General features: G+C 45.3%; 1 protein-coding gene across 1 annotated transcript in view; it reads right to left on the bottom strand.

The window, feature by feature from the left end:
• Nucleotides 1-25,506, bottom strand: part of KEAP1 (kelch like ECH associated protein 1) — a gene marked incomplete in the record, with an annotated part of 750,841 nt that overhangs the window by 1,534 nt on the left and 723,801 nt on the right.

The following is a 25,506-nucleotide window of genomic DNA, read 5'->3' as shown; positions in this document are numbered from 1 at the left end:
AAAAACTCATAGCCCTGAAGTACTGACTCAGTGGTGCTACCAGAAGGCTCAAAATAATGTTCATAAATTAGGAAATTCACTTTACTTAGCACTAGGGAAATAATGTGACCTCATCTCTACTCCAGCACTGATCCACAAAACTGGATAGTTTGGAATAAATTAGTGTAAGCCTTAACTGCACTATGATGCTTTAATGTGGCCAGTTAATGGTTTGTGTGTAAAGCATTTTATACTATCTGATATAAAATTACTTGGACCACTAACAAAATGTAAAACTTGGGCCCAAACAGCATTCTTTTCCCAGGCACTTTGGAAATGTATTTCACTTCAGCCTATCTATAGCTCTTTTTGGTTCAGTTTAAAACCTGGGCTAGGATGAAGCAACCCTACAGAGAAATGCAATTTTGCTACAACCTCAGGTATACAGTTGTGTAATCTGCTAATGCCATGAAGAGGCCACACAGCAAAGCTGAGAAATGGAGAACACACAGGCCAGAGTATAACCTTAGAAATTTCCTTTACGAGTGGAAAAAAACATGTTTAGATAACCATTCTCCATTTCCACTGCATGAACTTTCAGAGCTTTAAAGCCCTGTTTTATGGCATGGCAATTTCATTTTGTGGTTTCTTCTGTCAATTGTGAACAAAGCACATCCCAATCAATAAATCTTCACCTCCTGCAGACTTCTCTTCAGCAAGTCAGTTGCTTACACTAAGAGAAGGTCCACTTCTGCCATCAAAATTGCACCTAACAGGGCCTTTTCCTTTCCCTGTCTACACTACTTAAAAGCATTACTGTACTTTATTTCCTCCCTCCAGATCATCATCCTAGTTCCTCTATTCAGCTAAGCAACTCCTATTCAACTGCGTCCCTTTCTTTTTCTCAAGGTTTTACCTTGAACCTATACAATGACTGGGTTTTACTGGATCCCACAGGTCATATTCCCCATGAAGGAATCCAGCACCGAGTTGGCCCTCCGCTTTCAGAGGAATTCTTCCAAATCATCCATTAATCCAGTCCTTCATCCTTGCAGTTTCCCAAAAGCATTTGTCAAATTCCAGAAGCTGGTGCACATGTAACATAAACCTAGTCAGTCAGTCCCACAAATTATTCACTGCAAAATGCAAACACAGTGTACACAATTAATCAATCCAATGAATCCAGTCTACAAGTACCCTCAAATTCGAATTGTGCCTTGAGGAAGGCACTTCCCAGATTATCACCTTTGCCTAGATTCACAGGCATGCTTAAATGTCCTACCAAAAATGAACTACTTTTACTTGGTAACCCTCAAAGAGAGGCAGGTGCTTCTTTCAAACTACTGCTTAGTAATCCTCTCAAGTCAGTCAAGAACTTTCTGAAGTGTGGGCTATGCATTAGACTTTTTAACATGACATAGCTCACACTGCACTGTGTGTATATCTCCATTCGGATATGCATATTCCACTTGATAAATAAAGGAAACGTTTGTTGAAGAAAATACATGGTAAAGAAATACAGTCTCATACCAACAGCTCCACATCTGGTTGTTTTTGTACCTCTGAGCAGTCACTGATCTAGTGTCAATGCAAAACAGAATGTTATCAAAATATTAAAAAAAAGTTATCCACTCACCATAATGTTCCATCTGTATTGTCGATTTTTTTCATCTCTCCTCGCATATGGGTCCAGATCCGATCCAGCTGATCCAACTCTGCTGTTAGCAAGCTTGTGGCAACCAAAAAGCTGTTGGATACCCCCAAAGCAACTCTTCCCATTATCTCACATCTTGTTTGCTATACATACATATAGAGAGAAGAGATAAATTTCAGTATTTCACACACTAAAAGATCTTAAAGAAGACCACTTCTGGAGTATAACAAGATAAATCTAAACTGTTAGAATATCTCCCGTTCAAGCAAGGAACCCGTAGGGAAGGGGGAAGTAAGGAGGGGATGTGAGGAGAGATGAAAAATAGACAATACAGATGGAATGTTATGGTGAGTAGATAACTTTTTTATCAGATACTGTCAATTTTTCATCTCATCCTCACATATGGGGCCGAGTCCCTAGCTACCTTTACCCTAGGTGGACTCACGGGAGAATATTCCTCAGAACCATCACACCAAAGGAAGTCCTTCTCCTGGAGACCAACTCTTAACGTGTAAGGAGTGACATAGGTGTGTAAGGAGCGACATAGTAGTATGTATGACTGTACAAGTGGCTGCTGCGCAAGTATCATCCAAGGAGCCCCCCCCCCCCATAGGCTGCCAATGTGGCCATAGCCCTAGTACAGTGAGCCTGAATGGACTTGTCAAGCTTCACACCTTCTGAAGAGTAAATAAAGGAAATACAACTAGAAAGCCATTTTGATAAGGTAACTTTGGAAACTGGTGGGCCTTTCCTAGGGCCTGCAAATGCAAAAAACAATTGGTTTGTTTTCTGAAACTCCTTAGTTCCATGTAAATAGAAATGCAACTGTCTATGAACATCCAACAAATGTATACCCTGAATAATATTTGCTTGGGAAACAACTTTAGGCAAGAAAGGGGTTAGTATGCAAAGAGAGACTGTCTTTATGAAAAAAAACAAATAAAGAGGCTGGGAGGACAGAGCCTTAATTTCCATGTGACAGCCACCAAGGGGACAGTTTTTCATGAAAGGAACTTAATATCACAAGATGCTGCAGGTTTGATGCGAGGTTGAACAATTAGGCATAGAACCATATTCAGATCTCATGGAAAAGAAGGACTCTCATGGGGGGGGGATTAACAACATGGTCCCTTTTAAGAATGCTATGCAAAGTTTGTGGGAAATTAAACACAAGTCTATACCAATGTGAAAATTTGAAAGGCTAACTGAACTTTAACAGTAGATGCCGCAGCTCAGTTATTGAAAAGATGAGCTAAAAATTCCAGATTGAAGTGAACAGGAACTGTGATAGGATCCATATGTTGTTGGGCCCAGATCACAAACCTTTTCCATTTGCTCCTATACAGCATTGGGGTGGATAACTTATGGGAGGATATCAGAATTTGACGGACCAGTGAAAAGAACATAGGTTGTCCATCAATCAACGGAACTGGAGGAACCAAGCAGTCAGCGTGAGGTTGTGAAGGCTGGGGTGAAGCATTCCTGTTGGGTGTGACAGTACATCTGGAAGGGGTTCCAGAATCCAGGGCTTCTTTAGAATAGATGACCAGAGGATAAGAAACCAGACTTTTCAAGGCCAATATGGGGCAATGAGGATTATTGTACTCTTTAACCTGCTGGCTTTCTGAAGGAATTTGGGAATCAACAGAATGGGAGGAAAGGCATACAACAGTCCAGGCCACCAATCATGTATGTAAACCATGGAAAAGTTGAGCTTAAGGAAGCACTCGACCAAAGTAAACGTAGAAATCTATGTTTAATAATGTGTCTTACCAATATAAAATGCTATGCAGCACTGACATATAGCGGCATAAACAACGCTCCTGGTCTCGCAATTAAATTTCATCGTCACATTATATGACTGATCCCTCAGCTTCACCCTCGAATCAGTACACACGTGCCTACACTGCCTACATGCCCCACACTTGCTCATACCAACGTTACGGGGACCCGTGGTCTTAGGCTTAGCCTCCAACAATGATTTCAAATTCTGACCTCTCCTAAATGTAATTTTTGGACTATCACCAAATTTACTAAAAAGGAGAGGATCATCAATAATAAGTGGCCAGTTCTTCTCAAGCACCTTCTTAATGTCAAAATAGTCCAAACTAAACACACATAAAAATCTAGTGGCAAAGGGTTCACCGGTGTTGTTATTGTTAATGGAAACTTGGTTGGGCAAAACCCCATCATTGTGGGTACCAATACCCCCATACAATATTGGTTTATAATAGCCAGAAGATCTTTTATTAATAACTTCAGACTTGATGTCTAATACAAACAAAGGAGGGTACCCCCCTCTGTTCACAAACATGACACTTAAACGTTCACACTATCAAAAAGTCTTCTTTGTCTGAAACCATCCTAGCCGCCCTAACCATCTGACCTTTGGAGGCTAAGCCTAAGACCACAGGTCCCCATAATGTTGGTATGAGCAAGTGTGGGGCATGTAGGCATGTGTGTACTGATTCAAGGGTGAAGCTGAGGGATCAGTCATATAATGTGACGGGGAAATTGCGAGACCAGGAGCGTTGTTTATGCCACTATATGTCAGTGCTGCATAGCATTTTATTTTGGCAAGACACATTATTAAACATAGATTTCTACGTTTACTTTGGTCGAGTGCTTCCTTAAGCTCAACTTTTCCTTGGTTTACATAGTTTGTGGTTTGTGCATTTTGGAATTCTTCACCAATCATTTATCAAAGCACCCATCAGGGACTGCCCCGATGAGGGAATTAGGGCAAAGAAACTGCTGCATTTGTTGTTTAGGAGAGAGGCAAAGAAATCGTAGCACGGCTGGTCCACATGTGGAAAATGTTCTCCGGTACATTCTGGTTGAGGGACCACTCGTGAGGCATGCACAAAGTTTTGCTCAACTTGCCTGCTATTACACTGCACTTTCCTGGAATGTGCACTGCTATCAGAAAGCAGTTGGATGAGATCGCCCATTGCAACACTGAGTGCTTCTCAACAGAGAAGAGTAGGATCTGGTCCCTCCTTGTTTACATACCATACTAATGACATGTTGCCGGATTCAATCGCTACAGTTCCAAGCGGAAGAAGTCTGAAATGCCTGCAACACTAGAAGCTTCACCCTCATCTTCATGACGTTTATGTGGAGCTTGGCCTCATGTGTAAAGAGGTACCTTGGACAGTCTTCCCCAGATAACTCCTACCCACCCCATCTGAGAAGCATCCTTGGTTACTGTAGCCTGTGGTTGACAGAAAACTGTTAAACTTGGGTCACCTGTTCTGAGTGAATCCACCATGAGAGATTCTTTTTGCGTATGTTTGTTATGAGAATCTGACGAGACATTGGCTGATGAAGTACTGACCATTCAGAAGCCAGCAGCCACTCGAGAATTCGCATATAAAACCTCTCTAGAGGGACTAAAAATTGCTGCGGCCACAGATCCTAAGGTTTGTAGAACACCAATACCACCATCTTTTTTCTGATTAACCTTGAAGTTTGTCTTCTGATTGTTAAGATCTTCAAAGGAGGAAGTTTGGCAATCATATGCTTGGTATCCAACAGCACTCCTATGAATACTAATGTTTGAGCGGGTTCCAGATGAGATTTTTGGTGATTTATGGTTATGCCCAGTTCTAAATGAAGCTGAAGAACAGCCTCTCTTGCGTGAACAAGTAAATGCCTGGTCAGGGAAGATATGAGACAGTCATCTAAATAAGGAAACACCCAGAATCCTCATCTCAGGTGAGCTGCAACCACTGCCATGTATTTGATGAACACACTAGGGTTTGATAGCGAGACCAAATGGCAGTGCTCTTAACTGGTAATGACTGGCTCCCAGTCGGAAGCGTAGGTCTCTTCTGGAGCATCTATCCATTTTTATGTGGTAGTTCCCATCTTGAAGCTCTACAGAGAACATCCAATTTTCCTGTTCCAGAAACAGAAATACTGGCTGCACAATGACCATTCAGAAGTTGCAACGTTGAACTGACTGGTTTAATATGCTGAGATCCGGGATTGGTCTCTAGTCCCATTTTCTTTGCAGCCAAAAAGAACCCCGAGTAAGTTGCGAACCCTCTCTGGTCTCAGGGGACCTCTGACTCTTTCTAGCAGTTTCTGAATTTAAGCAACTGCTTGATCCCTTTTGACTGGGTGGAACATTTGGGATTTCTTTTGACTGGAGGGGATTGTTGTGAAAAGGGAATTTGGTAACCCCTGGATAAGTTATCTTTTGCCAGGCTCTCCAGTGCAGGGGTAGTTGACCCCTGATTGCCTCCAGAAGTGGACAATTAGGCCTTCTTTCAGGAGCACTGGAAAGGCTTCCCGAAGCAAGATTCCCAGGAACCTTGGTTTTGCAGACCTCTTCTGCCTCCAGGGCGACGTCTTCCATTATTGTTTACCCTCTCTGCCTCTAGGGGAAAACTCACCATGTGTGTGTCTCGGTAGGACCCTCGAGACTTTTTGAACCACATCCTTCCGCTGCCTCTCTGACACTTGAGATGAGATCTCGGAGGAGCCCAAAAATGTGTACCCACAGCAGATAGGGTCTTACCTTCTCTCACCTAGATAGCTTATCCTTAAACTTTAGGACCAAAAAGGGACAAGCCGTCAAACGGGACGTTGAAGAACAAAGACTTAAAAGGCTTCACAAAATCGCAAAGGTACAACCAGGCATGCCTCATGGAGAGGTCAGAACCCACCACTATGCTCGTTCCTTCGGCTGCATGTGCTATGAGCCTCATGGACAAGTTGGCTACCAAATGTAAGGTGGCTAACTGGGAAGCTACTTTCACTTTAGCTCCCTCAGCTACTGCTCCTTCAGAAGCATTGGAAAGCTCCTTGATCAGATTCCTTTGCAAGCTGGTAAAATCAGAAAGGTAATTCAGTGACTGCAAGGCAAAGGCCACTGACAAAAAGACACTTGCCACATCTATACATCGTCCTGGAATCCTTATTAGGAGGATGGATAGTTGAACTCTCCTTGGAGAGTTCCCTCTTGGTCACTGCTGCCACCGACCATGGCATCTACTGCAACCCGTTTTGCCCAGAAAGTCTTTCCCAAGAGAGCAGTGAATTTTACCTGGTCTCCAGGGAACAGGTACTATGGAATCTAGGGTCTCCTACACCTACCATGAGATCAAACCTATGAGCTCATTGGTGGGTGAATCACCCAGGAGGTGGATGGGTGAGAACCAAAGGCAGCCAGGTACACCAACTCCTCTGGCAAAGGATTGCTGGACTGGCAGACACCTCTTTGCTTCAGAATCTCTCCAAAGGAAACATCCTCAGGGGGTAACAGTGGGGATCCTTCAACCTCTACTCCAGTGTCTTCAGTGGTGGACTCCACAGTGGAGTCCAAATGCTTCCTCTTGCATAATATCTTCCTATGGTCCTCCTTAGTGGGGTAATCTGGGGAGGTATCCGGAAGGGTCTGTGGTACCCAGATGGGTGTCCTGGCGCCTGTGGTCCCACAGTACCTGTGGAACCTGGTGACAAGAGGAGGCAGGCAAGATATCATGTTGGGACAGGGCAGGTGACTTCTTAGTTGCAGTGGCAGCTATAGCCTTCTCCAAGTCCTCAAAAGCTGACCACTCCTGAATGGACGAGGACTCCTGTTCCAACAAACCCTGTTTCTGGGACAGGGTCCCCTCCAATCCAGAAGACAGATCACCTGGAGTTGAAGGCAGAGCAGACTGAGGAAGCCCCGAGGTACACTGACTGCACTGAAGACCTGGAGTCAAGCGCAAACTAGGTGGGCAAGGGTGGTTAACAGCTCTGAAAACTCTCCGGCTCCAAAAAAGCCGATGAGCTCTGAGCGAAAGTCTAATCCGAAGAAAGGGACATCTTCGGATTAGAAGTAAAAGGCACTGGGCTAATTGGATCTGGTAGCTCCGAAGCTTGCCCTGAAGTCGGAGGAGGTAGGGGGGAGTGGATGGTTTAGACTGGCCTGAAACCTTAAGGGTCGAGGGAGACTTAGTGATACCTTGCACCCACAACATCTTCTGCACCATCTGTTTCATATCATCTTCAGGTTAGGCACCTGGTTGAACAGGATGACGAGGGAGAAGGGGATCTAGGTCTTGAAAGAAAGGGAGACTGTACCCTCGATGGCACCAGGTCATAGGCTGGAAAGAGTCCTTGGTAATGTTAAAATCAGCTTAAAAGGACTGGATATATCCTTACCAGATAGGCTTGGAGCTGAAGTCGTCTGATCCAACAAAGGAGAGGTTGGAGGCAAGGTATCCGACTGGATCACAGACTCATCAGAACTTGAAGATTTCAGCTCTGAGACATCTGTTGGCACTGAAGATGGTCTCCTCTTAAATCTGTCTAAGGACCTAGAGGAAAAAGAAAAAGCTGGGCTTGAATGAGCTAATTTCATTTTAGAGGCCACCCATGACTTCTCTTATAGATTCATAGGTAGGTACTAGGCTATCGGCCCAAGGGCCTAAGTAAGCCTAGTCAACAAGGTTCACTGGTTTACGCCACCCAAGAAAGTTATTTTCCTGTGCCCCTGTCGAGCAGAGCCACAGAAGTGATCCCCGGGGTATATTTCCTATTTCCCATCCACTTAAAGATTTTTCTTGAAGAGTGCTAATGAGGATCTTTGCTTGACATAGATGGGTAGCTTGTTCCAGAATATGGAAAGCCTCTGGGACAGGAATCTATCCCTCCAGCATGTCCTGTTTATTGTGGTGACAAGGCTTAGGTCCCTAGAGCGTGTAGCTCGGAGGGATTGGGATTTCTTTAGGAGTAGCATGTCCAACAGCTCTGGGTCTGACATAGCTTTATATGTTAGGCAGAGAGAACCTTGGAGCAGGCAATATGCTACGGAGTAAAGCTTGAGTAGTTTTGAGACGGTCAGTGTAGGGCATCTGTTTGAGGCCAGTAATCCTCTTTGTGAGGTACTTCTGTGTCCTTTCCAGCTGCTGCAGATGTCTTGTGAGGTGCATTCCAAAAGGGGCATTGTATTGTATAATGGGTCTAATGAATGTCGAGTAGAGGGCAAGAATGACCTCTTTTTTCCTAGATGAGAACCCTTTTGTGATAGGGTGTGCCACGTAGAAGGATTTCCTGACTACTGTGGCAATGTGATTATCAAAGGAGAGACTACTGTCCACCTGGGTCCCCAGGTCTCATCACACATTCGGCATTAAGTAGACTGCCACCTATGTGGTAGTTCATCGGTACAAAGTTTTTACCAAAGTGGATGACAATGCACTTTTTGGCATTGAGCCTGAGGCAATGGCTCTGACACCAGGCATCTGTCTTAGTGAGGCCCTTCTGTAGTATGTCCACATCATTTGGGGACTCAACTACGGCTCCTAGTTTGCAGTCATCTGCGAACTTTGTTAGGCAAAGGCCTTCTGTGTAGCCTGTACTTCAGAGAATAAGATACCAAACAGGAGAGGTCCCAGGACTGAACCCTGTGGTACTCCACTTGTCAGTGGTTTTAAGTCAGATTTGGAGTCTGCAACTTTTACAGTCTGGGTTCTGTCAGTGAGCCAACTGGCAGCCCATCTTGTGACGTAGGGATTTATACCTAGTTTAGTGAGCTTAGCTATAATTCCAGAATGGGAGATGGTGTCAAAAGCCCTGGCGAGGTCAAGATAGGCTGTGTGAACCACCTTACCCACGTCTACAGCTTTGGTAACTGCCTCAAAGAAGTCGATCAGGTTCAGGAGGCATGATCTGCCTTTTACAAGCCCAAACTGGGTGGGGTCCAGAGTTTGGAGGTTACAGATGTCTTTGTTTAGGGGTTTCATGATAATACGTTCCATGGCCTTACAGACCAGGCTCGTCAAGCTAATAGGGTGATGGTTCCCGGGATCAATGGTGGCTCCCCCTTTGAGGAGTGGGATAACTGTTGCTGTGCGCCATTCAGTGGGCACAAAGCCTGATGTGAGACTATGACTGAACATTGGTGCTTAGGTGGGGAGCCAGTTCGTTCTGAAGTTCGTGTAAAACACAGCCTGGGATGTTGTCCGGTCCCATGGATGCTGTGTTTTTGGCTTCAGAGTGCAGCTTTTACCTAAGTAGTTGTGATTACAGGGACTCTGCATTCTTCCTGTATAGTTATGGGCCCTTTAGGGGGTGAGAGGGGGGTAAAGTTAGCACTGAACCCATCTGCCAAGATGTTGGCAATATCAGCTGGTTTTGTAATTTTCATGCCGTTGTGCTGTAACTCAGAGCAGATCTGGGTGTTGCCACTGAGATTCTTGACATAGCTATAGAATGCTTTGTGGTTGTCCCTAGAATCAGTGGTGATTTTGTTTTCGTAGCTAGCTTTGGAGGATATGGGATCTCAGCTTCTTACGGAGGCTGACCAAGGAACTCCTCCACTCATGGGATTTTACTCTTTTTTGCAACAGTTTCTTCCTTCTGTTGTAGAGTTTATGGCAAAGGACCACCAAATTGGCTTCCTTTTTTTGGACAACAGTGTCTTGGTTCTGTTTGGGATAGCACGATCCATGCACTCATGTAAGTGCTTATACAGCGCATATGTGTAGGATTCAGCAGTCGCAACTGTATTGTCCATCTGCATGGGTGTCATGAAGTTCACCACTTCTGTCTTAAGAAGCATGACACTGGCTTTGGAGAAATTTTTACCGTGATTTCCTTAATGGGGGGTGGGGTCAGGATGTGGATATCTAGGGTGATTAAGCTTATGGTCAGATCTGACCAACGAGGAGTTTACTTCAGGTGTGGAACACCAGTCACTCATGTTGGTAATGACTAGGTCCAGGATATTGTTGCCTCTGGTAGGGGTGTGGATAAGCTGATCCAGGGCATTGGAATTTATGAATTCCAGAAAGCGTTGAGCAAAGGAGCTAGTACGAGTAGTTTTCCCAGTTAATGGTGGGGTAGTTGAAATCTCTCATTATTAGAGTGTTTGGTTGAACCGTAACATTTTCCAGTATACCAAGAAAAGAGGAGTGGAAATCCTGGGGCATGGTGGCAGATCTGCAAAGGCTACAATTTGGACTGCAGTCTTGCCCAGAGTTAGTTGCACTTGGATAACCTCAGATGCATTATGCTGAGCAACTAGCTTGGAGGTGTGGATATCCTTAATGAATATGAACACACCTCCGCCTTTGGTGTTCCGGTCCAGGTTAGGTGGCCGAAAAGTGTGGTACGAGTTATAGCCTGGTAATGCAGGGGTGCTCTCTGGCGCCTTGAACCAGGTCTCAGTCACTGCACAGATATCAATGTTCTCTATTTTAAGGAGTGCCACGAGGGAGTGCATTTTGAGATTTAGACTTCTAACATTGGAGTAGCATTATCCTCAGTTTTTGCTTGCCTGTTCCTGTTATGGTGGTGAATTTGTCATTTGAACCTTGCCTAAAAAAGGCACTATAGGTGCAGCAAGAGCCTTAGCCAGTATCCAGAATCCCAGGGGTGACAGGTGCAGGCCATCTCTGGCAAAGCATCGTGGTCTGTCGACCATGTCATCCCAGGCAGACAGATACTGGATCCTCTTAAAATGACACCAGAAGCTTAGCCAATTGTTGAAGTCAATAATTTTGTCTTTGTACTGCAGAATCACTCTGGGCGAAGGCAGGATGCTACTCAGGGCTAGAGTCATACCTGCCTGGGCTACAAGATCGGAGAGCTCTTCCATGTCTCTTTTCATGTAGTCCAGGCAGGTACATCTCAGGTCATTCACACCCACAGAGTCATATCTGTACTTGTTGTGGAGTGACCTGAGTGTGTGGGTTATGTGGTGGATCCTGGCACCAGACAGGCAGCTGACAGTAACCTTCTCCTTGTTAGCCTGGTGAATGGGACATCAGTGTGCGTGACTATATAGTCACCTATGACTAGTGTGTGGAGTACGTTGTTTTGCCTTATGGGCTGTGGTTGAGTGGCACACGGTCTGTGGGCTATGTGTCATTTGGGTTGTGTTGGGGGGGGGTGGAGGTTGCTTGCATTTCTGCTTTGGACATCTCTGTTGCTTGAGCAGATTATTATTGAGAGCCTCCGCAAATGTGTTTGTGTTTCTGTGTGTGGATTTTAGTGGTGTAGGTTTAGTGGGACTATATGATGAGTGTGGTGCAAGTGTTTACCTTCTCAACTGTCAAGTTCAGTCTTGGTTGGAGAGAACGTTACGTCCAGTTTGGCTAGATAAGTGCATCTCTCTCAGGTTGTGGTGTCGGGTGGTAGGAGGAGAGGGTTGTCTGTGTACATGAGGCAATTGCTACATTGCCCCAGGATGCCCAGATTCATCAGACAGACAGGAGAGAACACTGGGAGCTGACCCTTGGACATGCCTGAATAATAAACTACTTTCCTCTAGACAAATGAGTAAAGGGAGTATAAGAGCTGTTTTTCTCTAAGCAAGTGAGGAACGCAAGTACAAAAACTGTTTTCCTCTAGATAAAGAGGAAGGTAGAGTGCTGTAGTAATTTGTAGCTTATTTAGTGCCAACAACAAGTTCTGAACAAGTGCTGAGCACGAATAAGCAAATTCAAGTGCTAAAACTAAGAATCTGTACATGGATCTTGTGGTAGACGGGCTACCTAGTTGCTTACCACTCCCACTGATAAGCTAGAATGCTTCCCTCCAACACAAAGGCTTGGGGGAGCTCAGAAGTTTACAACCAGTCCTGGATACAGCACATCTGTATCTAGACTAGACTAGTTACAGGAAAGGTAGGAAACAAGCATAAACATGGACTTTTAAACCAGAAAGTTGAAAGAGATGGAGAAACTGCAAAACGGCCAATAAACTACAATTTCTGTGCCAGAAACCACTCTTGTGGTAAATAGGCTACCTAGTACTTACCACTCCCACTGATAAGATAGAAGGCTTCCCTCAAACACAGAAAGGCTTTGGGGGCTCAGAAGCTTACACACAGTCCTGGTTACAGCAAATCTGTATCTGGACTAGACTAGTTACAGGAAAGGTAGGAAACCAGCTTAGAATTTTTTTTTGGAAAGTAGAAAGGGAGAAAGGAGAAACAGAAGATAATTCAAAATTAAGGACCTAAGTGGTTTGCCCTTCACAAATGTTCTCTCCGTATTAGGTAGAGTGAGCTAGTGACACTAGACTGGAATAGACCTGGGATAAAACTAAACAGAAGGGACTGGTAGGAGTGTCTGAAGTTAAAATATGACCTCACTGTACTCGGTTGAGTGAGCAAATGAGATAGACCCATGAGGACTGTTCAAACACAAATTTACAGGAGGGCCGGGCAATTCCAAAGCCACCAGAGACAGAGAGAAACTGCAGTATTCTATGAAACAATTAAACAGACAGAAAAATGAAATGCAGTACAAGCTTTAACACTGCAAGTTTGTACTTAACTCATAGAAATGCAGTTGATTGTAGTTATGTAGGAGAAGCCAAACACAGCTATTGAGCAGTAACATAAAATATTTACCTCCAGAAACAGCCTCTCCGAAAGCTGAAGGCAACATACCCCTTAGAATGAGCTTATTCTTGCGCTCAACTAAAGCTCTATGACTGAGAGCCTCTTGTAAGTGAAGGGGCCCAAGTCAGTATACACAAGAGTGCAAGTCGCTGACTGGGATTTTATGCCTGCACTTAGAACATTTTTTTGAAACCCGACAGTTTCTCTTGTTTCTCCGCCATAGTGGAAAGAGGAAGGCAGACAGAAGTCTCAAAACAAATGCTCACATCCACAAAGAAAAGAACAGCAGAAAGTTTTTTTTTTTTTTTTTTTGGGACAGATGGGGGATAGTTACCCTCAACAGTAAAGGGGAAAGGGGGAATAACCTATAAAAAAACGGCTACTGGTGGGAAAGGGGAGAAAAGTAACCTTAATAAAAATGTAGTTATTTTTAAGAAAAAGGGTTCTATACTACAAGAAAAACAGAGGCGCAAATTACAGTAAAAAACGATAAAATAGAAATTAGAGGAAAATATTTGGAAATATACAAGCTGACACCAAGAGCTTATTGATTGGACCACGTCTTCACAAATCAGCAAACAAGATCCAAGGTAATAGGGATAGTTGAATTGTGGGTAAGGGGAGGTATTCAAGAGCTTTTTGGTTGCCACAAGCTTGCTAAAAGCAGTCTGATCCGATGGATTGGATCCAGACTCATATGTGTTTTATTCAACAAGCTCTTCCAATAACTTTATACAAACTTTTTTTTGTAAGAATAAAGATTTTTCTTTTTGTTTTGAGTTGAACTAGTGATGGATGGCTGCCAGAATGTGCTGTATATGGTTTTATGTTCACATATGTCCTTTTCATTTACTTCACTTTCCTTAGCTGTACAGTTTGGCTTAGTTGCTGTGAATGTGTTTGCTAAGGCAATTAAATATCTTTTTTGGATGTATGTGATACTGTGAACTTTGTGTTGGGATTTTTCCTTAGTAGATCTGTCAATTGTTAACTACAGTACTTCCATTTTGTGAACATTTGTGTCTGCAGGATTGCACTTGTCAAACTACTGCAGAAGAGTTCAGCATTTACACTAACAATACTACAATGTACTTGTATTGAATCATTCTTGTTTTTATCTTTGTGAACTATTTGGATCTAGAGTTGCACCTACTACTGTAGATGTCTCCCGCCATTTCTCAGAGGGTCTGTTGCCATTTCTGCAGCTGTTAGATTTGGCTGGACTATGTCTTGGATCAACTTTGTGTTGCAGTCCAGCTTGACTTCTTACTGACCCTGGTTCAAATCGTAGGGTTGGTTTGAGGATGATGCATTTTTAATGGCCATCAAAACCTCTAGTAAAAAACTGCTAGTTTTTAAAATCTGATTGTAGGTTTGGTCCTCCATCTGGGGGACTGTTCAAGCTGTCTGAAGAGGGTTCATTCAAAGGATGCTGCTTATTTTCATTTATTTATTAGATGCCTTTATAACAACTTCAGAGTCTGGTTAGTCTGTTTGTAGCTCTATGCTATCAAAGCAGAGACATTGTACATGTTTTACCACAGCTATCAATCTCAGTTTATAGTTAAACTTTCCTGTCCAGATCTAAGAAGTGCTACTTAAAAGTAGGGCATACAGAAAAGAAATACAATCATCCAAGCCATGCTTACCATGAGTTGGGGGGGGGGGGGGGTATGTTGATAAGACTGGACCTGCTAATCCAATCTACCACATTTGTATGTAGGTGGTGAAAAAAAAATCAAATCACATCATCCATCAGGACAGAGTCTCAAGCATATACTGATGGATGGACATCATGGGAAAGTACAGTTGTGTACACTTACCATAAATGTAGATGTTCGAATGTATTCACTGTTGCAGTCATCACACTTTGGTTATCTGCCTGCAGGTACCAGTCGGCCCCGAATAACAGAGTCTTGGGATTTCTGCGTCGGATGCTGTTGCCTCTTCCATGACGTCAGGTCATCAGGGGTATAAAAACATGCAGCTGACGCCATTACATCAGTTTTTCTTGCCCCAGATGTCAGAAGCCCCCAAAATAGGGAGCAATTACATGGCGTGGAAAACCTCCAGTAAAAAGTAAATACCATTGCCATAAGATATGGCCAAAAATAGGATAGGTAGAAAGTATAGAAAAGTCAGGGGGCTGGAGGGTAACTAGGACTCTAACATCTATATTTATGGTAAGTGCACACAACTGTACTATGTTCTTTGTATTTCACTGTTGCAGTCATCAAACCTGGGTTCATTCCCAAAGCTGAGGAAGGGTGGAAGCAGTCAAGAAGTGTTAAGGCTGGCTAGCAGGCCTTGTTAAGACTGCTGTGGCAAATCCAGCTCTGGATTTAGAAAAGATAGGCAAGTGGTAATGCTTGGCGAAGGTATGTACAGAACTCCAGGTTGCAGCTTCCAGGATGTCCCTGGTAGGGACTGCCCTGAGAAATGCTGAGGAGGTTGAGGTAGCCCTAGTGGAATGAGTTTTGATCTCCTGTGGGGTAGGTTTTCCATGGTGTTTGTAGCAGAAATGGATGCAGTGTGCTATCCATTTGGAAATGGTTTGCTTTGAGATGGCCTTGCCTTCTGCCCCTGTAGCAAAGCTGACTAGCAGCTGGTCAGATTTTCTGAAAGATTTAGTCCCGTCAAGGTAGAACCTGAGCTGTCTGTGCACGTCCAAGGAGTGCATGATCCTTTCCCCTTTATTCTGAGGATTAGGGAAAAAAAGAAGTTATGTCCTTACCATAACGTTCCATGTAGAGTGTTCATCTCGCCTTTGTTCTTACACACAGGTTCGGAGCCGATCCTCGGCTCCGAGTCGGTCGAATTGCAAAGCTCTGAATCTCAGAGAAGCTTGAGACCAGCCCATATCCCACAATCCTCTCTGCCATTACTCAGATCTAGTTTGCAAGCAAACCAGACGAAAGGATCCAACACCTGCGGTGCTAGAATCATACACTCTCTTCAGGCATTCAGAGACACTCTCTCACCAAAGCAATAACTAATGGTCTAAGCATATATCCCATGACACATGGGACCATATACCCCAGAAAGGGTCAAGACACGTCGATCAGACTCTAATCCTACCAGTTCTTCCAAACACATGGGGGGGGGGGGGGGGATGTAAGAACAAAGGCGAGATGAACACTCTACATGGAACATTATGGTAAGGACACTTCTAAGAGTGTTCAATATCGCCGTTTGTTCTTACACACGGGTAGCGTCCCTAGCTCCGTGATCCCAAGTGACTCATGGAAGAACGTTCCTAAGCACAGTGGAACCAAATGATGTCCTATCCTTGGAGACCTTGTCCACTCTATAATGAGTGATGAAAGTATGTGGTTTAGACCACGTGGCTGCTGCACAAATAGTGTCCAAAGGCAAGCGAGCGGCATGAGCTAAGGAGGTGGAAACGGATCTGGTAGAATGGACCTTAGGTTTGTTTGGTAAGGGTTGGTTTGATTTAGAGTATACAAATGTTATACAGTAAGCAAGCCATTTAGATAGTGTACGTTTAGTAATTTCCATGCCCTTTTTATTGTCTGCAAAAGCGACGAAGAGTTGATCCATTTTTCTGAAAGCTTTGGTCCTGTCTAAATAAATTCTTAGCTGCCTGTGAACATCCAATTTGTGCAACATATACTCCAGTTTGTTAGTATGGTTTTTGAAAAAGGTAGGGAGTTCTATAGACTGGTTAATATTCGTAACTGAACATACTTTTGGAAGGAAAGATGGATTTGTACGCAAAGAAACCCTGTCTGGGTGGAATATCACGTAAGGTGGTCTGACCGATAATGCCTGCAGCTCTGAGACTCTACGAGCTGAGGTCACGGCAACGAGAAACAGCATCTTCCACGACAAGAACTTTAGGAGGCATGACGAAGCAGGTTCAAAAGGTGGCAACATGAGTTGCGAGAGCAGCAAATTCAGGCTCCATGGAAAGAAAGGTTTTCTGACAGGCGGTCTAAGATGGAAGGTTCCTTTCAAAAAAGGCTTTACAAAGCCTGTGAGACATAATGGAAGAAACTCCCTCACTAATATGGAAGTTTGATATGGCCGCCAACTGTACTCTTAGAGTGGAAGTAGAAGCTCCTTCGTGAAAAAGGATGGATAAGAATTCTAAAATTTTATGTAAAGGAGCTACCAAGGGATCTAAGTTTTGACTAGATGCCCAATATACAAAGCGTTTCCACTTACTCGTATAGAGCTTAGTAGTAGAAGCTTTATGAGAAGCAACCAGGATGTGTTGAACTGACGGAAGGAGTAGATGAGACCTGGCTAAGCAGGGAAGCGGAGCAGCCAAGCTGCTAGTTTAAGGGACTGTAGAGACAGGTGAGGAACTCCCGACGAGTGTGTCAGCAGGTCTGGCACTGGGTCTAGAATCGACGGTTCCTCCATTTGATGAGCTCGAAGAAAGGGAAACCATATTTGACGAGGCCAGAATGGAGCTATGAGTATTATAGTCCTTTCCGGGCTCCTGGCTTTCTGTAGAAATCTGGGAATCAATGGAGTCGGTGGGAATGCATGTAGGAGACCCGGGGGCCAATCGTGTATCAGTGCATCCCTGGGGACATCCCCCGGAGGAGGTAGAAGGGCAAAGTAGCTTCTGCAGTTTGCATTCAATGGGGAAGCAAACAGATCGCAGCAAGGCTGGCCCCATTTGCGGAAGATCTTTTCCGCCGTCTGTGAATTCAGGGACCACTCGTGAGGTAACAGGATGGCTCTGCTCAACCTGTCCGCAATGACGTTGGATGACCCCGCGATGTGCGTTGCTATCAGAAAGCGACCCGTGGACTCTGCCCATTGCCAAATTCTCATGGCCTCTCTGCATAACGGGCAAGACCTGGTTCCCCCTTGCTTGTTTATGTACCAGACGACAGACATGTTGTCTGTCTGAACTGCTACTGTCCCTAGAGGTAAGAGGGCTTGGAAGTGTTGCAACGCTAGAAACACCGCCCTCAACTCCAGAACATTTATATGTAGAGTGTAGTCCGTGCTGGACCATTCTCCTTGGACTGTTCTTCCCTGAAAAAGGCCCCCCCACCCTATCAGGGTAGCATCCGTGGTTACTGTGGCTGTTGGAATGGGTAGAACGAATGGACGACCCACAGTGAGGTTCTGGTCACGCACCCACCATGACAGGTCCCGTCTGCAAGATTCTGTTATCCTGATCTCGTGTGTTAGGGGTAGGTGTTGGAACAACCACTGCGCAAAGAGCAGCCATTGAAGAATCCTCATGTGTAACCTTCCCATAGGGACTGCAATTAATGCGGCTGCCATCAGTCCCAACACTTTTAACACCAGTTTGGCCGGGGCTTTCTTGTTGACTAGAAGAAGTAGGACCTGCTGTTTGAGTGTTGAAGCTCTTACTGGGGGGAGTTTTAGTAGTGTCGATCGTGTATTTAGATTTGCTCCGATGAAGAAAATACACTGTGAGGGCGATAAGCAAAACTTTTCGAAGTTTATGGATATCCCTAAGTGGGAACAAAGGCCGACTGCATAGTCTCTGGCTTGCAATAGTCGACACTTGGTGGTGGCGGTGAGGAGCCAGTCGTCCAGATAGGGAAACACTCGGAATCCTTGTCGTCTCAAGTGAGCCGCAACTACTGCCATGCATTTAGTGAATACCCTCGGGGCTGAGGTGAGTCCAAAGGGCAGAGCTTGAAACTGAAAGTGACTGGCCCCCAGCCGGAAGCGCAGGTGATCTCTGGACGGTCTGGCCATTTTGATGTGGTAGTACGCGTCTGAGATCTATAGAGCACATCCAATCGTCCTTCTGTAAGAATGGAAGGATCGATTGAAGCGTGACCATCCGGAACTTTTCCTTCTTCACGAAGTTGTTGAGATGGCTGAGATCTAAGATCGGTCTCCAGTCCCCTGTCTTTTTTGGAACTAAAAAGAACCTCGAGTAAGTTCCGAATCCTCTTTGGTCTGCCGGGACTGGTTGGATGACACTGTTTTCGAGCAGCTTTGAAATTTCTACAGCTGCTAGTTTTCGCAGACGGGGTGGCACGTCTGGAAGTTTTCTTTGTAGAGGTGGTGTTGAAATGAGGGGGATTTTGTATCCTCTGGTTATAATGCTTTTTACCCAAGAATCTGAAGTAATGTTTAGCCAGGCCAGTGGGTATAAAGCTAAGCGACCCCCGACTGCCTCCAGAGCAGGACAGCCGGGCCTCCGTTCAGGAGTGCTGGAAAGGCTTCCCAGGGACGGAATCCCTGTTGGCTTGGTTATGCGGACCCCCTCTGCCACCGGGGCGGCGTCTTCCATTTCTACCCCCTCCTCTGCCTCTGGAGGGGGTATCACTCTGTGTGGTCTGGAAAGATCCCAGATTCTTACGGAACCACATTTTTCCTCCTCGTTGCCCTTTGGGGTACGGTCTAGTAGGAGTGGAAAAATGGACCCCGACAGCAGACAGGGTCTTTCCCTCTTGCTCGCACCGAGTGAGAGTCTCCTTAACCTTGGGCCCGAAAAGTGTGGCACCATCAAAAGGGGCATTGGCAAAGGAAGACTTGAAGGCTTCCGCAAAGGAGCACAGCCGCATCCATGATGGTCTTCGAAGAGCAATCGCTGAAGCTGCAGCTCTACTCGATCCCTCGGCTGCATACGAGATGAGCCTCATGGATGAGTTTACTATGGATGTGAGGGTGTTAAGTTGTGCTGTTACCTTATTTGAAACAGCAGCATCTGTGTTACCCTGGAGGGTATCTGTCAGCTCCTTGATGAGATCCCTCTGCAAACGTGTGAAATGGGTCAGGTAGTTTAGCGAACGCATGGAAAAAGTCGCTGAACTAAAAATGCACTTCCTATATCTGTCCATAGTCCTAGAATCCTTATTAGGAGAATGAACAGATGAGGAAGACTCAGACATCTCCTTTTTCGTGGCTGCCGCCACCACCATAGCGTTGACAGGGACTCCCTTGGTGAGATAAGATTTATCTTGGGGGGCAGTGATAAACTTGCTTGGTTTCCTAGGTATTGGTTCCACTGTCAGGCGTCTCCCACGCCCTTCGAGCAATCAAATCCATTAATTCATCGAAGGGCGGGGTCACCCAGGAGGTAGAAGGTTGAGCCCCAAAAGCCTTCAGCAGCACCGACTCGTCCTCCGAGGGGGCTAGGGACTGCCAATCACCCCTCTGTTTCAAGATCTCCAGGATGTCTGCAAATGACACATCCTCCGAGGGTGATTTGGGGGGGGCCCTCTGCCTCATCCAAGTCGGTGTCAGACGTTAGAGATTCCTGTGGGGAATCTGTGTGTCTCCTCTTGCACAACAGTTTCCTTGGGCCCTCATCAGAGGGGGCTTCTGGTGAGGCCTCCAAGGAACAGGGGGAACCCTCTGTGGGTGGCTGAGGCAATTGGGCTTGACGCTTGGGATGAATCATGGGAGCAGAAACAGAAAGTGGCCCTTTTGGGGAAGGAGACGATTCCCCTGATGATGTGGTTGTCTGAGCAGATAGATACCTTCCAAGGTCAAAAGGCCCGAACCCCAAGGCTAAGGGCTCCCCAGTTTCGAAAGACATGGGATCCCAGAAGAACCAGGTGTGTGGCTCCAACCCAGGGGGGGGCGGAGCCAAACCAGTCTGTGCAGAGGCCCCTAGAGATCGGCACACCACGAGGTCGAGTCTCGACTCGGTCCCCCCGAAGAGCAAGACCGCCGGCTTGACTCCCCCTAACGGTTCCAAAGGAAAGTCAAGTCAAGGTGTTGATCGTGCAAAATGCGGTTTCAGCACCAAGGGCTCCACTATCATCAGGGGTCATCTTCCGGCTCCGAGATCTGGATGGGTCTCGGAGGAGGACCGTTGGGAGATAAGGAGGCCTTTCTAGTTTCGACACCAACTGGAAGAAACTGCAATTAATTTGGAAGGGGCGTGTTCTCCATGAGTAGAGGGCCAAGACAGTAGACACAGGAAGCATGATTGTATAAATGTAGTCCGAGGAGGTATGCATCTGCAGTCCTTACAAATGGGTTGTCCTGTCGGGTGGGTATCAGCCGATGCTTTTTTCCTTCCTCAGTGTTGCCCAGCCCCAGCAGGCCCTCTAGGAAGGCTAAATTTGGGATAAATGTAAAAAGTCCAAATAACAGAGAGCAATTAAAATAAACATGTATATAGATTCCCCCAGCTAGATAGAAGATGGGCAAATACCCTAGGAGTACCACAGAGGGGAAAGGAGGGAGGGTAATCCTGACTGCAGATGCATACCTCTCGGACATCTACATTTATGGTAGGTACAAAACTGTACTATGTCCTTCAAGGATGCATCTGCAGTCCTTACAAATGGGTAGAATACCATAGCCAAACTGGGGGAGGAGGTAATAATAAGATTATGGTGTAGTTAAGATCCCTTGCAAAACAGCAGTGGCAAAACCTGCTCGGGATCTGGAATATAAGGGTAGATTATAATGCTTGGCAAATGTATGCACGGAGCTCCAAGTAGCAGCCTCTAGAATGTCTTTGGTAGCCACTCCTCGTAAAAAAGCTGTAGTAGTGGCTGCAGCCCTTGTGGAATGAGGTCTGATGTTTTCTGGAGTTGTCTTCCCATGGTAAGAGTAGCAAAATCTAATGCAATTTCCTATCCACTTAGAGATTGTCTGTTTTGAAATTGCTTTTCCTTCCATTCCTGTTGCATATGCTACCAGTAACTGGTCAGTTTTTTCTATTTCTCTTGGTTCTGTCCAGATAGTAGCGCAATTGTCTATGTACATCCAAGGTATGTAATAGCCTTTCTCCCCTGTTCTGTGGGTTGGGGAAGAATGGAGGCAGGTGGATAGCTTGGTTTAAAGATACTCTGGAGACCACCTTTGGCATAAAAGTAGGATTAGTTCTCATGGACACTCTATCTTGATGGAAGATAAGGAAGGGCTGTACTTCCATTAATGCCTGTAATTCAGAAACCCTTCTTGCTGAAGTGATTGCAAGCAGGAAAGCAGTTTTCTATGATAAGTACTGTAATTCTGCTGTTGCTGCTGGCTCATAAGGAGGGAGTGTCAACTTTTCTAGCACGAAGTTCAAGTCCCAAGCGGGCAATGGTGGCTTCCTTGATGGTTTTACATTTTTAATTCCTCTCAGAAACTGCCTGAGCAGAGGATGTGAGAAGACTGGAGGATCCATGTTGTATTCTGCTGAAATAGCTGATGCATGAATCTTAATGGAGGAATAGGACAGGCCATTGTGGAAAAGTTCTGCCAAGTATTCCAGGATGTTAGCTATGTTTGCCAGTGACACATTTTCTCCTTTTGCTGTACTCCAAATGAGATATATTTTCCATTTTGCTGAATAAGTTTTCCTTGTTGAGGGTCTGCGAGCCTCCAAGATAATGTCCTTAACCCTTTGAGATAAATCTGGGTTATTTTGTCTTATGCAATGTTCCAGGCAGCTAGCTGCAGCGTTTTCAGGTTTGGATGCAGGGTTTTGAAGTTGTTCTGTGTTAGCAGTAAGGGAACTGGGGGCAGAGGCCATATTTGTTCCCGAGACATACTCCTCAGTAATGGGTACCAATGCTGCCTCGGCCAGTCTGGAGCTATCAGGATGATCCTTGGCCGGTCCTCTTTGATCTTCAGTAGCACCTTGTGCATCAAAGGAAGAGGTGGGAAGGCATATGCTGTCAGGTTTTCCAACTGAAAGATAGGAGTCCACCTTCCAAGCAAGTGGGTGGTATGTCCTTGTGCAGAATTTTTTCAATTGGTGGTTGTGTGGGGATGCGAATAAGTCTATTTCTGGTAGTCCCCATTTCCTTGTAATGGATTTGAAGATGTCTGGATGCAGCATCCATTCGTGGGCATCCGTGGTAGTTCTGCTTAGGATGTCTGCTAGTATATTTTCTTTTCCTGGTACAAATATTGCCTGTAGCTGAATGTTGAAGCCCAGAGCCACATTCCAGAGGTCCATTGCCATCCGGCATAGAGGGTATGAATGTGTGCCTCCCTGTTTGTTGATGTACCACATAACTGTGGTGTTGTCTGTCCTTATCAGCAATTGACCCTGTCGAAGAAACGGTCTGAATGCCTGAATTGCCAGTTTTACTGCCAGCATCTCCTTTTGATTTATGTGTAGGTTCAGCTGGTCTCGAGTCCATAGGCCTTGTATGCACTTGTCCCAGCATGTGTGCCCCCCAACCGAGGTCTGAGGCATCCGTGGTGATAGTCTGGCTTGGTTGAGGGCTGTGGAAGGGCAGTCCCTTGTTCAATTGACAGGCCTGAGCCCACCATTGGAATTCTTGCTTCAGGCATGGAATTATTGGAATTTGGGTTTCTAGGCTGTGCTTGTGCTGAGACCATAAATTCCTTAGGTACCATTGCAACTTCCTCATATGTAGCCTGGCATGTGGAATCAATATTATGCAGGATGCCATGTAACCCAGGGCTTGCAGTATTTTCCTTGCTGTTAGCTGGTTCTGCGTTGTTAATGCCATGAAATAGAGAGGAAGGTGCTTTTGCTTTTCTGCTGTGAGGGATGCCATTTGATTTGATGTGTCCAGTTCTGCACCCAAGAAGGTTATCCTTTGGGATGGTATCAGCCTTGACTTTTTTATATTGACTGTGTATCCCAAGGCTTGTAGTAGATGAATGACCTTTTTCAAATCTTTTGCTAATTTGTTTTTGTTGTCCGCTTGTAACAGGCTGTCGTCCAGGTAAGGGTAAATTTGAATTCCCTGAAGCCTGCAATGAGCAATGACTGATGCCAGGCATTTCGTGAATACTCTGGGCGCAGTAGATAAGCCAAAGGGCAATGCTGAGAATTGATAATGCTCTGATCCTGCAAGAAATCTGAGGTATCTTCTGCAATTTGGTTGTATGGGGACGTGCAGGTATGCCTCCTTGAGATCTAGAGTTACCAGCCAAGACTCCTTGCCCAGCATGGGAAGAAGTTGCTGTAGGGTCAGCATTTTGAATTTTGGAACAATGAGATATGTGTTTAGAGCGGACAGGTCGAGAATAGGTCTCCATTGGTTTTCTTTTCTTGGTACCAGGAAAAGTCTTGAGTAAAATCCTTGCCCTTGTTCCATAGACGGTACCTTTTCTATAGCTCTCATCCTTATTAAGTGGTCTATTTGTTCTAGAGCTTTTGTCTTTTGATTTGGAGGTAGGTTTGGCATTCCTCTCTTCCTTGGTAGAGTATGGAAGCGAAACCTGTAACCATGGTCTATTGTCTGTAAAATCCATTTGTCTCCTGTGATGTGATGCCAGTTTTCTGAAAATAAGGCTAGTTTTCCGCCTAAGGGTGCTTGTAGTTGTTCCCTGGTAGACTGTCTCAGAGCCAAGTCACTGTGATTGTCCTGTGGAAGTGGTAGTGGCTGGATCTGTGGCAGTACTTCGCTGGTTGTTAGGCTGCCACTGGCGTCCCCTGTAGGCACCTCTGGATTGACCCCTGCCTCTTGGGCGCCTATTCCTGCCTCTCTGTGCTCTGGTGGTGTCTGGAAAGGACCAATTCTTGGAAGGCCAGTTCCTACTAAACCTTGGAGGCTGGACCTGTAAGAAATCCTTGACTGTCTGGACAGATTTTGCTTTCTCTTCCACCTTCTTCAGCACCTGCTGTGCAGGGGAGCCAAACAAATTGAGCTTATCCATGGGAGCATCTAGAAGCTTTGATTTAACATGGTCTGGTAAGGACTGTTCTTTTAACCATGCATGCCTTCTGATCACTGTACCAGTCATAGCTGATCTAAAGGAAGCCTCCAGTGCATCATAGCCGCATTTTAAGGAATGATTACTGACCTGCTGAATGTTATGTACCATTTCCTGAAGAGATTTTTTGTCTAATGGTTCAGGAGAGGACAGTTTTTTAGTTAACTGATCTAACATAAATTCCTGATACTGAATCATGTGGAATTGACAGTTCAAGGCCCTAGCCGAAAGAGTAGCAGAAGTGTAAACGTTTTTACCCCATCTCTCCAAAGCCCTAGATTCCCTTTCAGAGGGGAGGGGTTTTTTGGCAGAGGTAGCTGCTACTGCCTTGGGTCCCTGAGAAATAGTTTCAGGATCTGCAAAAGGAGCCTTATACAAATGATTATGTGTGTCCGGAACCCTGTAGTACCTGTCGGGCTTAGCAGGGGCCGGAGGAAGAGAATCAGGAGCAGTGCAAGCATCATTAAATGCATCATCTACAACAGTAAGTACTGGGGGAATGGCTAAAGGCCTATGCTGTGGCAAATGCAAAAAAGGTCCTAAGCCTTTTCCTAGAGTCTGAAAAATCCTGGCCCTGCCATTGAAATTGTTCCCTCATAGCATGCAAGGTTTCCCCAAAAGAAAATTCCTCAGGAGGAGAGGCAGAAGGAATGGAGTCTTCTGCATCAGAGTCCTCATAAGGAGAATAAGGGCCCTCTGGCGGGTCTTTATTTTCTGAATCATCAGAGGAGTAATCTGAAGAAACTGGCTCAGGGGGTTCTGCTCTAGGCCTCTTCTCTGGAGGTGGGTGAGAGGCCCTGTCAGGGTGAGGTTGGGATCCCCTTATCAAAGAAATAAGATCCTCTGCTAGACTAAGCATTTGATTACTAGAGCTAGGCCTGTGAGAGGGGGTCTTAGCAGGCACATTTTTGGT

The sequence above is a fragment of the Protopterus annectens genome, chromosome 9.part0, assembly GCF_019279795.1.
Source record: "Protopterus annectens isolate FY-2018-M chromosome 9.part0, PAN1.0, whole genome shotgun sequence".
In the NCBI taxonomy this organism is placed as follows: Eukaryota; Metazoa; Chordata; order Ceratodontiformes; family Protopteridae; genus Protopterus; species Protopterus annectens.
This window is presented reverse-complemented; position numbering and strand designations above follow the sequence as displayed.